At 44.2% G+C, this 13,273-nt stretch overlaps 1 protein-coding gene across 3 annotated transcripts in view; it reads right to left on the bottom strand.

Annotated features, from left to right (window-relative positions):
• The window catches only part of LOC137378680 (uncharacterized protein KIAA0513-like), a 215,786-nt gene extending 204,390 nt beyond the window's left edge, over nucleotides 1–11,396 (bottom strand). For 2 of the 3 annotated variants that reach the window (XM_068049011.1, XM_068049002.1), the window contains exon 1: nucleotides 11,341–11,396. The gene's annotated coding sequence lies outside the window, so the exon portion shown is untranslated. The remainder of the gene's footprint in view (nucleotides 1–11,340) is intronic. The other variant, XM_068049003.1, reaches the window with a different exon arrangement.
• Nucleotides 11,397–13,273: the final 1,877 nt, after the last annotated feature.

Genomic DNA, 13,273 nt, shown 5'->3' with positions numbered 1-13,273 from the left:
GTCAAGATCAGCTAACTCAGCACAGATCCAGAATTGAAGCTGCTCCGTATCAAAGCACTCAGCGCCTTTACTGAACCAGCAGGGGAACCTCACATTCAGTTTTCAGAACTCTCTTACACCCACCCCTCCCCTCCCCTGGGTGCCTGCCCTGTATTGTATGGAAAGTCACAAAGTATGGCATCCCAAGCTAAGACTGGTTGGCACAAAGTGATCGCAGAATGGAGTGCATTATAAATAGAGTGAAAAGTTGGGAATTTGGTACAAGTGGGAATTCCAGTGCAGGTAGAGGAGGTGGTGCTGCTTTTTGTCTCCACTACTTGTAGTGGCTCACGTAAGCTTGAGGCAGTAACTTTTTAAACTATTAGTCCAATGCTTTAGAACATAGAACAGTACAGCACAGTACAGGCCCTTCGGCCCACGATGTTGTGCAGACCCTTTAACCTACTCTAAGATCAAACTACCTACATACCCTTCATTCTACTATCATCCATGTACCTATCCAAGAGTCGCTTAAATGTCCCTAATGTATCTGCTTCTACTACCACCGCTGGCAGCGCATTCCACGCACCCACCACGTTAGTGTGTAGAAAAAAACTAAAAAGTAGATATAAAAATCTAGACTAAGATACAGTAAAACAGGTTGCGTGTCTGGCCTGCAGTATGTAGGAGTTTGTGGACAGTGAGACTATCCACAGTGAATATATCTGCAGTAAATGTCACCATCTCAAATCTCTCTAGTTCAGAGTCACTGAGCTGCAGCGTGAGTAGGAGACATTCTGACACATAAGCGAGGGGGAGCAATATCTGGACTGTCTGCTTCAGACTGGTCACACCTCACAGGGAGATGTAGGTTCAGAACGGGGTTGGTATGACTGATAGTACACGGAGTAAGGAGAACCCAGATGAGATAGTGAATGATCGCCCACAGAAACTGATCCTATCCAACAGGTACAATGTACTTTCTATGTTTGACAATAAGGATAAAGACTGTCAGAAGGACAGTCAGAATGTGGAACACGGCACCTTGGATCAGGAGACGGTCCGAAGAGGGGGAGGAGGAGGAAGAGAAAGTGCAATGTGGTAGTTATAGGGAATTCAATAATTAGGGGGGGCAAACAGCTTCCTTTATAAGCAGGATTGAGAGTCCCAAATGGTTTGTTGCCTGCCTGGTGCTGGGGTGAGGGACATCTCAAACCGGCTTGAAAGAATATTGGAGGGGGAGGATCCAGTAGCTGTGATCCATGTTGGGACTATCTAATGGGGATCATAAAATGACTGAGTTCAATGTAATGTTTGAAAGGGAGAAACAACTACTAAGATTCTAGATTTAGGTAAGGCTTACTTCAATGCGATGAGACAAAGACTGTCCACAGTAAGCTGGGCAAGTGTGTTAATGGGTAAGACAGAAGATCAGTGGGAGGTGTTCAAAAAATATTTAAATTATTTAAATCCAGTTTATACCCCTAAGGGGAAAGAGCTCCACTTGCCAAAAAAACAGCCGGGGATAACTAAAGAGATAAGAGACAACTTTAACAGATAAAGCATGCAAAAATGCAAAAAGTAGCACAGCTCCTGACAAATGAGAAAGTTACAAAGAACAGTAAGAGATACAAAAAAGGGGTATAAAAAGCAACTTTCAAGGGATATCAAAACCACACAAAATATTTTTACAATTATATTAGGAAGAAAAGGGTAGTCAGTAGCAATGTGGGTTCCTTAAATATTGGTAATGGTGATATTGTCAATGAAAATAAGGAAATGACGGCCATGTTAAATAATTACTTTGCCGTACAGTATTTACCGTACAGGAAGAAGTCAGCATGCCGAACATCCCAAGAAAACTGATAATGAATCAGAGTCATGGACTCACCAAAATTAACACAAGCAAAAAAAAAAACAGTAATGAAGAAAATAATGGCACAAAAGAGTGACAAATCCCCAGGACCAGATGAATCTCCATCCTCGGGTTTTAAAGGAAGTAGGTAAGAACATTGCAGATACCCTAACTATAATCATCCAAAGTTTTTTTTAAATTTATTTGCTCATGGGATGTGACCATTGCTGGCAAGGCCAACATTTGTTGTCCATCCCTAATTGCCCTCGAGAAGGTGGTGGTGAGCTGTCTTCTTGAACTGCTGCAGTCCATGTGAGGTAGGTACACCCACAGTGCTGTAAGGAAGGGAATTCCAGAATTTTGACCCAGCGACAGTGAAGGAACGGCGATATAGTTCCAAGTCAGGATGGTGTGTGACTTGGAGGGGAACTTGCAGGTGGTGGTGTTCCCATGTATTTGTCCTTGTCCTTCTAGGTGATAGAGGTCGAAAGCTTGGATGGTGCTGTCAAAGGATGCTTGCCGAGTTACCTTACAGCATATTGGTGATGATACACACTACTGCCACTGTGTGTTGGCAGTGGAGGGAGTGCATGTTTAAGGTGGTGAATGCCAATCAAGTGGGCTGTTTTGTCCTGGACGGTGTTGGTGTTGAAGACCTTGAATGTTGTTGGAGAGGCACTCATCCAGGCAAGTGGAGAGCATTCTATCACACTTCTGACTTGTGCCTTGTGGATGCTGGAAAGGGTTTTGAGAGTCAGGAGGTGAGTTACTCGCCGCAGAATTCCCAGCCTTTGACCTGCTCTTGTAGTTCTCTAGATTTGAGAACTGTTCATTTAGATTCGAAAATTGCACAGGTCACTCTGCTATTTAAAAAAGGTGAAGGAAGAGAACTAGGGAATTAGTTAGTCTGTTTGTTATCAGGAAATACTAGACTCTATAACTAAAGATAGAGTGACTGAACACCTTGAAATTTTTTTGCTGAGCAGTGTGTGAGCCAGCATGGATCTGTAAAGAGCAGTTCATGCCTGATGAACCTGATTGAATTTTTTGAAGAGGTGACTAAAGTAGTGGAAAGGGAAAAGTCTATAGATGTTATTTTTATGAACTTGCAGAAGCCATTTGATAAAGTTACACATAAGAAACTGTTAGCTGAAGTTAAAGCCTATGGAACTGAAGGCAAATTATTGACCTGGTTGGGAAATTGGCTGAACGGCAGGAGACAGACAGTAGTGTTAATGGGAAGGTACTCTAATTGACAGGATGTGACTAGCGGTGTCCGACAAGGATCTGTGTTGGGGTTGCAACTATTCACTGTATTTATCAACAACTTCGATGATGGGATAGAAAGCCACATATTCAAATTTACCAATGACATAAAGACAGATGATAATGCAAACTGTGTAATTTTATGCTTCCATTTACAAAGATATTAGTAGATTAAGTGAATAGCCATCACTGTGGCAAATGGATTTCAATGCAGGCAAATGTGAGGTCATCCATTTTGGACCTGAAAAGAACAGGGTACTTTCTAAAATGGTAAAAAACTAGGAACAGTGGAGATCCAAAAATAACTTGGGGGCCCAGGTTCACAGATCACTAAAATGTCATGGATGGGAACAAAAAATAATCAAAACTGCTCATGGAATGTTGGCCCTTTTATCTAGAGAACTAGAATACAAGCGGGTGAAGTCATGGTTCAGGTATACAAAGCCCTGGTTAGACCTCACCTGCAGCACTGTGAGCAGTTCTGGGCACCACACCTTAGGAAGGATATACTGGCCTTGCAGGCCGTGCAGTGTAGATTACCAGAATGATACCTGGACTCCAAGGGTTAAATTATGAGGAAAGATTACACAAAGCACCGTGGCACTACAGCCCCTCAAACTACATATTCCTAATCTCCACCATGCTGCTACAAGGAGGGTGCTGGCGCAGGTCGCCATGGTTACTGATCAGGAGTGGGTTCCCTCATTCCCTAGCCGAGGGTGTTGAGAACAACTACACTGTATTCTTCCTCCCCTCCCCTATGCATCCACTCACACCTCAGCATCCCCCCCAAAACCCCTGGAGCCAGTCCACATGAAGAAAGGTACTGAACAGATGGCAGCATAGGGCCACACACCAGGACAAGTCAGCACCTTCAGAAGCAGAGAGGGATGATAGGGAGAAGAGTTCGAGGAGAAATAAACACCAATTGGTCTGATCTTCTGGCAATCAGGAAAAGGCCACACCCAAAACTCAAACTGCTAAGAGAAGTTTAAAACTAGAAAGTAAATATTTAAGCGCTAAATTTAACTCAACTGGCTCCACACACTCCTACACCCAGCCACCAGACCAAGCATACAATGCACAAGTACAGATGCATTTAAGGGGAGGCAAGACAAACATGAGGGAGAAGGGAGTAGAGGTTCTGCTGCTAGAATTTGAAGTTGAAAGAAGGGAGGAGGCTTGAATGGAGCATAAACGCTGCTATGGACTGGTTGGGCCAAATGGCCTGCTGCTAGAGTCAGAGTTATTTACAGCACAGAAGGAGGCCATTCGGCCCATCTATGCCAGCTCTCCACGGAGAAATCCAGTCAGTCCCACTCCCCCACTCGATCCCTGTAGCCCTGCAAGTCTATTTCTCTCAGCTGACTATCCAACTTCATCTTGAAGTCATTGATCATCTCCATTTCCACCACCCTGTGGGCAACGAGTCTCAGGTCATGCCACCAGCTGCGTAAAAAAGTGCTTCCTCATATTCCCCCTGCATCTTTTGCCCAAAACTTTTAATCTGTGTCCCTTAGTCCTTGTACCATTTGTTAATGGGAACAGCTTTTCCTTGTCTAACTTATCTAAGCCTGTCATAATCTATTAAATCTCCCCTCAATCTTCTTTGTTCCAAGGAGAACAAAGCCAGCTTTTCCAACCTAACCTTGTAATGAAAATCCACCATCCCTGGAACCATTCTGGTAAATCTCTTCTACACCATCTCAAGGACCCTCACATGCTTCCTAAAGTGTGGTGACCAGAACTGGATGAAACTCCAGTTGGGTCCTAACCAGAGCTTTATAAAGGTTCAGCATAACTTCCTGCTTTTGTACTCAATGCCTTTATTTATGAAGCCTAAGATCCCATATGCTTTACTAATCACTCTCTCAATATGTCCTGCCACCTTCAAGGATCAATTCACATGCACCCCCAGGTCCCTCTGTTCCTGTACACTCTTTATAACTGTGCCATTAAGTATATATTGCCTCTCCCTATTCCTTCTGCCAAAATGCATCACTGCACACTTGTCAGTATTAAATTCCATCTGCCACCTCCCTGCCTATGCTGTGCTGTCTATCCTGTGGAATTCTACATTTTTAAATCCAGTTTTGGGAGAGCAAATTCCATGCACAATACGCCCTGCTTTATATTTACAGGCCCCTGCATGTTCAGGTTGTTTTCGGAGGGAGGGTGAGAATTGGAGGACTGGGACATTAAGACATTGTGATGTGAATGAGCATCATTAGATGTGTGGGAAAAAAGACAAATTGTGTGTATTTCTAGTCAGGCCACCTTGGAAATGAGTGCATAACAACACAGATTGTAGTTTTCAGCATTGAACCAGTTCTAAAACAGAAAATACTAGAAATACTCAGCAGGTCAGGCAGCATCTGTGGAAAGAAAAACAAACCTAAAACATTAACTCTGTTTTTCTCTCCACAGATGCTGCCTGACCTGCTGAATATTTTCAGCATTTTCTGTTTTTGTTTCAGATTTCCAGCATCTGCAGTATTTCCGTTTTGTACCATTTCTATACGTGAGACCTGGTTTAATAAGTTTAGCAAAGGAGTGAAAACATCTCGACCTTGGATAATCTAGATCTACATTACACTCAGAACTAAAGAGATCAGGCTGTTTATATTATCACGCCTGGCTGCATGTCCCTACAACAGTGACTACAATTCAAAAAATACTTCATCGGTTATAAATTGTTTTCAGACATCTAGAAGTGGTGCATGAATGCAAGTCCTGTGAGTTCATCTGGCTGGTACCAGACTTCAGAAACAGAATTTACAGTTCACTATCGAAATTCTTCAATTGATTGTCTTGCCAATGTCTGTCCAACTCTCGCAAAATTATAAGCCTTGATACTCCATCCATTTTGTCATTTTTTCTACACCTGAAATACAGTGTGCAGTTTTGGTCTCCACAGTGAAGAAAGGATATACTTGCATTAGAGGCAGTGCAGCGAGGATTTACTAAATTGGTCACTGGGGACTTTAGAAGAATGAGGGGTGATCTAATTGAGACATACAAGATTCTGAAAGGGCTGGATAGGTTAGAAGCTGAGAGATTGTTTCCACTGGTCGGGGAATCTAGAACACAAGGACACAGTCCCAGGATAAGGGGCCGATCGTTCAGGACTGAGATGAGGAGAAATTACTTCACTCAAGGATTGGGAGGATTTTAGAATATAGCAAAGGAGAACAAAGAAACTGATAAAGGGAGAATAGAAAATGAATGTAAGCTAGCAAAAAATATAAAAAACAGACTTTAAAAGCTTCTATAGGTACGTAAAAAGGAAACATTTGGCCAAGACAAATGTGGGTCCATTACAGGCAGAGTCAGGAGAATTTATAATGGGGAATAGAGAAATGGCAGAGAAGCTAAATGATTACTTTGCGTCTGTCTTCACTAAGGAAGATACAAGAAATCTCCCAGAATTAGAGATCCAAGGGATTAGGGGGAAATGAGAAATTGAAGGAAATTAGTATTAGTAAGAAGGTTGTATTGGAGAAATTAATGGGGCTGAAGGTTGATAAGTCCCCAGGACCTGATATTCTACATCCAAGAGTGTTGAAAGAGGTAGTTATGGAGATAGTGGATGCATTGGTGATCATCTTCCAAAATTCTATAGATTTTGGAGCAGTTCCTGCAGATTGGAAGGTCGCAAATGTCATCCCACTATTTAAGAAGGGAGGGAGAGAGAAAACAGGGAATTACAGACCTGTTAATCTTACATCAGTCATTGGGAAAATGCTAGAATCTATTCTAAAGGATGTGATAAATGGACACTTGGATAATAATGATCTGATTGGGAATAGTCAACATGGATTTATAAATGGGAAATCATGTTTGACAAACCTGTTTTTTGAGGATGTTACTAACAGAATTGATAAAGGGGAGACGGTGGATGTGGTATACTTGGATTTTCAAAAGGCCTTTGATAAAGTCCCCCATAGGAGGTTGGTTAGCAAAATTAAAGCACATGGGATAGGAGGTAATATACTGGCATGGATTAAGGATTGGTTAACAGGCAGAAAGCAGAGAGTCAGAATAAACGGGTCATTCTCACGCTGGCAGGCTGTGACTAGTGGGGTACCACAGGGATCAGTGCTTGGGCCCCAGCTGTTCACAATATATATCAATGATTTGGATGTGGGGACCAAATGTAATATTTCCAAGTTTGTGGCTGACACAAAACTAGGTGGGAATGTGTGTTGTGAGGAAGATGCAAAGCGGCTTCAGGGGATTTGGACAGACTTAGTGAGTGGGCAAGAACGTGGCAGATGGAATATAATGTGGAAAAATGTGAGGTTATCTACTTTGGTAGAAGAAACAGATGTGCAGAGTATTTCTTAAATGGTAAGAGATCAGAAAGTGTAGATGTACAAAGAGACTTGGGTGTCCTTGTCAATAAGTCACTGAAAGCGAACATGCAGGTGCAGCAAGCAATTAAGAAGGCTAATGGTGTGTTAGCCTTTATCGCAAGAGGATTTGAGTACAGGAGTAGTGAAGTCTTGCTTCAATTGTATAGAACCTTGGTTAGACCGCACCTGGAGTACTGTGTGCAGTTTTGATCCCCTTATCTTAGGAAGGATATTATTGGCAGAGAGGGAGTGCAACGAAGATTCACCAGACTTGTTCCCGGGATGGTAGGACTGTCCTATGAAGAGAGAGTGGGGAAACTGGGCCTGTGTTCTCTAGAGTTTCGAAGAATGCGAGATGATCTCATTGAAACCTAGAAAATACTTAAAGACAGGGGTAGATGCAGCTAAGATGTTTCCCCTGGTTGGGGAGTCTAGAATCAGGGGGCACAATTTCAAAATAAGGGAGAAGCCACTTAGGACACAGGTAAGGAGAAATTTCTTTACTCAGAGGGTTGTGGATCTTTGGAATTCTCTACCCCAGAGGGCTGTGGTAACTCAGTCATCGAGTATGTTTCAAGCAGAGATTGACAGATTTCTAAATACCAATGACATAAGGGGATATGAGGACAGTGTGGGAAGGCACTAAAGCGGATGATCAGCTGTGATCGTATTGAATGGTAGAGCAGGCTCGATGGGCTGAATGGCCTATTCCAGCTCCTACATTCCTATCTTCAAAGGGTTATGAATCTTTGGAATTCTCTACCCCAGAGGGTTGTAGATGCTTCATCATTGAATATTTAAGGCTGGGACAGACAGATTTCTGGTCATGCAGGGAGCGGGCAGGAAAGTAGAATTGAAGCCCAAGATCAGCCATGATCATATTGAATGGCGGAGCAGACTCAAATGGGCCAAATGGTTGACTTCTGCTCCTATTTCTTGTGTACTACCTCAGTCACCAGGGCATGATCTGTTTGCATCAATACCTCACCTGGTTTTACACAGCTCTATCCATGGCCGTCCATGTCTCTGCTATAAAGACGTCTGCAAACGCGACATGAAATCGTGTGACATTGATCACAAGTCGTGGGAGTCAGTTGCCAGCATTCGCCAGAGCTGGCGGGCAGCCATAAAGACAGGGCTAAATTGTGGCGAGTCGAAGAGACTTAGTAGTTGGCAGGAAAAAAGACAGAGGCGCAAGGGGAGAGCCAACTGTGCAACAGCCCCGACAAACAAATTTCTCTGCAGCACCTGTGGAAGAGCCTGTCACTCCAGAATTGGCCTTTATAGTCACTCCAGGCGCTGCTTCACAAACCACTGACCACCTCCAGGCGCGTATTCCATTGTCTCTCGAGATAAGGAGGCCCAAAAGATCCATACACAAGCCAACATTCAAGGGAAACAAGAACCTGATTTCTAACTGAATTGCAAGTTAACAATAAAAAGCATTTAAAACTGTCTAACAAATATTTAAGCAGTACAGCACACAAATACAGATCTAATATGCCGCGTATCAAAAGGCAAATTTGCCCATTTCCGATATATGTTGGCACTACTTCTGAACTATGAGTACAATAAATCCAAATACTGCAGATTCTGGAAATCTGAAATTAGTCCAGAAAGGGTTGGAAACACTCAGAGCAAGTCAGGATGCATCTTTGGAGAGAGAAACAGAGTTAATGCTTCAGGTCGATGGCCTTTCATCAGTTCCAACACTGACCCGAGATGATAACCCTATGTTTCCGTCTCCACAGATGCTGCCTGACCCACTTAGCGCTTCCAGCATTTAATCCAAGTTGAAATTCTATTTTTTTATACTTGTAACAAAATTAAAATTAAGAATAAAAAGTTGTCAAAAATCACAAACATTCTATGGTAGGATGGATTGGCCCATCCTCGTAGCGATCCCCTTTGTTACAGAACATGTGGCTCAGTTTGAACAATGCAAGTGTTAGTTTATCTTTAAAGCTGTCTCAATCACTATAAAACATATATAATCCCATCACAGGAACCCGTAAAACAATCAATCATCGAAATGACCGCCATAGCAGTCCTGAGAAAGATTTTACAGTTGAAACAGCTGCTGACGAGTTTTCGGTGACCTGCTCAGAGTCCCCAGCATGTTTTGGATTTGTGCCAGAACTATGGTCATTGGTTTCTCATATTTTGAAGAAACAAATCTGTTAAAAAAAACACTACTTGGGATTTTGGAACTTTTGACAGCATTCTAACAATTGAAATCTCGTCTATTTTTCTGAGATAAAAGTAAAACAATGGCCGTGAACAACATCTCAATCACAACTTTATATGTGCTAACATTTTTTTATAAACACAGCAGTCTACTAAACAAACCCATTCCTCATGTATTTGCACACTGCACCTACTGTAACAGTCATTAAAACATCTCACCCAGCAGTCCCAGGAACTGGTCATATTTCTCACCTCTGAATTGCACTAAGGGCACAAACATAAAAGAAACACTTTTAAGGCAAACAGCATCCCTGCTTCACTGTCCTGCTTCTATACTCATGCCGGAGAGAGGTTCCACAGATTCACTGGGCTCTACTTTTGTACTGAGACCCCTCCTCAACTTACCTCCTGTCCACCATCTACAAGGCACAGGTCAGGAGTGTGATGGAATCGTCTCCACTTGCCTGGATGAGTGCAGCTCCAACAACACTCAAGAGGCACGACACCATCCAGTACAAAGTAGCTGGCTTGATTAGCATCCCATCCACCACCTTCAACACTCACTCCATCCACCACTGGCACACAGTGGCAACAATGTGTACCATATATAAGATGCACTTTTTAAAAATTCATTTGTGGGACATGCGTGTCACTGGCTAGGCCAACATTTCTTGCCCATCCCGAATTACCCTTCAACTGGGCCCTGGATTACTAGTCCAGTGACATTACCACTACGCCACCACCATCCCTCAAGCAAGGCTCCTTAGACAGCACCTTCCAAACCCGCGACCTCTACCAACTAGAAGGACAAGAGCAGCAAATGCATGGGAACACCACCACCAAGTTCCTCTCCAAGTCACACACCATCCTGACTTGGAACTATATCGCCGTTTCTTCACTGTCGCTGGGTCAAAATCCCGGAGCTCCCTTCCTAACAGCACTGTGGGTGTACCTACCCCACATGGACTGCAGCGCTTCAAGAAGGCAGCTCACCACCACTTTTTCAAGGGTAATTAGGGATGGGCAATAAATTACAAAAACAGGTGACATCCTAGCAGCAGCACAGTAAACCTGCATGTCTTTAGATCTGTGATGCCCTTAATATATGGAATGTAACTAACAGTCTGACATATGTGGAATGCAATGACTGCACTGTGAAAATACCTTTACAAAGCCAATGTGCACTGAGGCAGCTTCAGCAGCTGGGATGGTGATAGGTTAGTGTCAGGGCGGGGTTCTGGTCTGGAACAAGGTTTAAGGTTTAAAATAGGCTCTAGGACAGATTCAGGTTTGGGGTCTGGTTCAAGATCAGGGGCAGATTCAGGTTCCAGGTCTGATTCGGGTAGAGAGAGAGCAGATGCAGGATCGGAGTCTGGTTCAGCATCTGGAACAAATCTGGAGTCTGATTCAGGTGCGGGGTCGGGGTCTGGCCTGATTTTACTCCCTGAGCCGACAGCGCCTCGGACTTGTTTAGAGGGCAGCCTGTACCCCGCCACCCGCTCCCCAGAGTTAGGCTATAACCCCCTCCTGCTTCGCCGTGCTGCTGACAGCTGTCCGCCCGGATCTCTCTCGTCACAGCTGCCGCCACTCCCTCTCCCTCTCCCTCTCCCTCCACCTCCACCACCTCCTCAGGCTCCGCGCTGCCCACTCGCCTGGGGCCCTGTTTCCATGGTAACCCCGCCCGGCCTGGGGTCTCACCTCCCGGTTGCCTCCACCGCGTCCGCAGCCGCTACGCCTGCGCTGTCCAGGGAGGGGGGCGGGGCGAGAGGGCACGCATGCGCATTGTATCTCTTTAAGTAGGTAATGTGGTGTCGGTTTTGGGCCTGATGGCCTTCAGCAAATGGCCTCTCATTGCCAAGCTGGCTCATAGTGTCTGCAGCTAAACACTTACTTTGGAAGATTTTGCTGTAAAAGATTCATAAAGATGTCAAGATCTTGCATCATAGAGTCAAACAACCCAACAAGGAGGCAATTTGGTCCATCCTGCTTGTCCCCCCTCCATTTTTATTCCATTTAAGTATTTATCCAATTCCCTTTTGAAAGCTATTATTGAATCTATTTCCACCACCCTTTCAGGCAGTGTATTCCTGACAGCCAAGAGCAACGTCTCAATTCATTCCATCTTCGCTGCCTCCGGAGAATCCTTGGCATCAGGTGGCAGGACCGTATCTCCAACACAGAAGTCCTCGAGGCGGCCAACATCCCCAGCATATACACCCTACTGAGCCAGCGGCGCTTGAGATGGCTTGGCCACGTGAGCCGCATGGAAGATGGCAGGATCCCCAAGGACACATTGTACAGCGAGCTCGTCACTGGTATCAGACCCACCGGCCGTCCATGTGTCTGCTTTAAAGACGTCTGCAAATGCGACATGAAGTCCTGTGACACTGATCACAAGTCATGGGAGTCAGTTGCCAGCGATCGCCAGAGCTGGCGGGCAGCCATAAAGGCGGGGCTAAAGTGTGGCGAGTCAAAGAGACTTGGCAGCTGGCAGGAAAAAAGCCAGAAGCGCAAAGAGAGAGCCAACTGCGTAACAGCCCCGACAACCAATTTTATCTGTAGCACCTGTGGAACATTCTGTCACTCTAGAATTGGCCTTTATAGCCACTCCAGGCGCTGCTTCACAAACCACTGACCACCTCCAGGCGCGTATCCATTGTCTCTCGAGATAAGGAGGCCAAAGAAGAAGGAGAAGAAGATTCCTGATACAGATGAAAGACTTATACTTCTATTACCACAGGATGACCCAAAGCACTTTACAGCCAATGAACTACTTTTGAAGTACTGTTTTAAGGGCAGAAAATACATGGGAACACCACCACCTGCAAGTTCCCCTCCAAGTCACACACCATCCTGACTTGGAACTATATCGCCGTTCCTTCACTGTCGCTGGGTCATAATCCTGGAACTCCCTTCCTAACAGCACTGTGGGTCTACCTACCACAAATGGACTGCAGCGGTTCAAGAAGGCAGCTCACCACCACCTTCTCAAGGGTAATTAGGGATGGGCAATAAATGCTGGCCTGGCCAGTGACGCCCACATTCCGTGAATGAATAAAAAAAAAGATCCTACAACACCAATGTGATGACTAGATAATCTGTTTTTGTGATGTTGATTTAGAGATGAATATTGACCAGGACACTGGAGAGAATCCCCCTTGCTCTTCTTCAAAATATTACCATGGGATCTTTTACATATACCTGAGAGGGCAAACAGGGCCTCAATTTAACCTCATCTTTAAAAAAAGTATCTGACAGTGCAGCATTCCCTCATTACTGCACTGGAATATCAGCCGAGATTTCTGTGCTCAAGTCTCTGGAGTGGGATTTGAAACCACAACATTCTGACTCGGGTAAGAGTGCAACCAACAAAGATCACATTAACTCACTGAGTAAAAAAATATGTTTGCTCATGTCACCTCTGGTTCTTTGCCATTTCTCTTAAATCTGTGTCCTCCAGTTACAATCCTCCCGCCACTGGAAACAGTTTCTCCTTATTTACTCCATCAAAATCCTTCATGGTTTTGAACATCTCTTTCAAATCTCCTCTGAACCTTTTCTGTTGTCAGCAGAGATTATTATTAATCCAATAACATATTCACTACACTACTTCACCCAAAGGGTCCAGTGT

This window comes from Heterodontus francisci, chromosome 17 (assembly GCF_036365525.1).
Source record: "Heterodontus francisci isolate sHetFra1 chromosome 17, sHetFra1.hap1, whole genome shotgun sequence".
Taxonomy (NCBI): Eukaryota; Metazoa; Chordata; class Chondrichthyes; order Heterodontiformes; family Heterodontidae; genus Heterodontus; species Heterodontus francisci.
The sequence above is the reverse complement of the archived record's forward strand: the minus strand, read 5'-3'. Positions and strand labels throughout refer to the sequence as shown.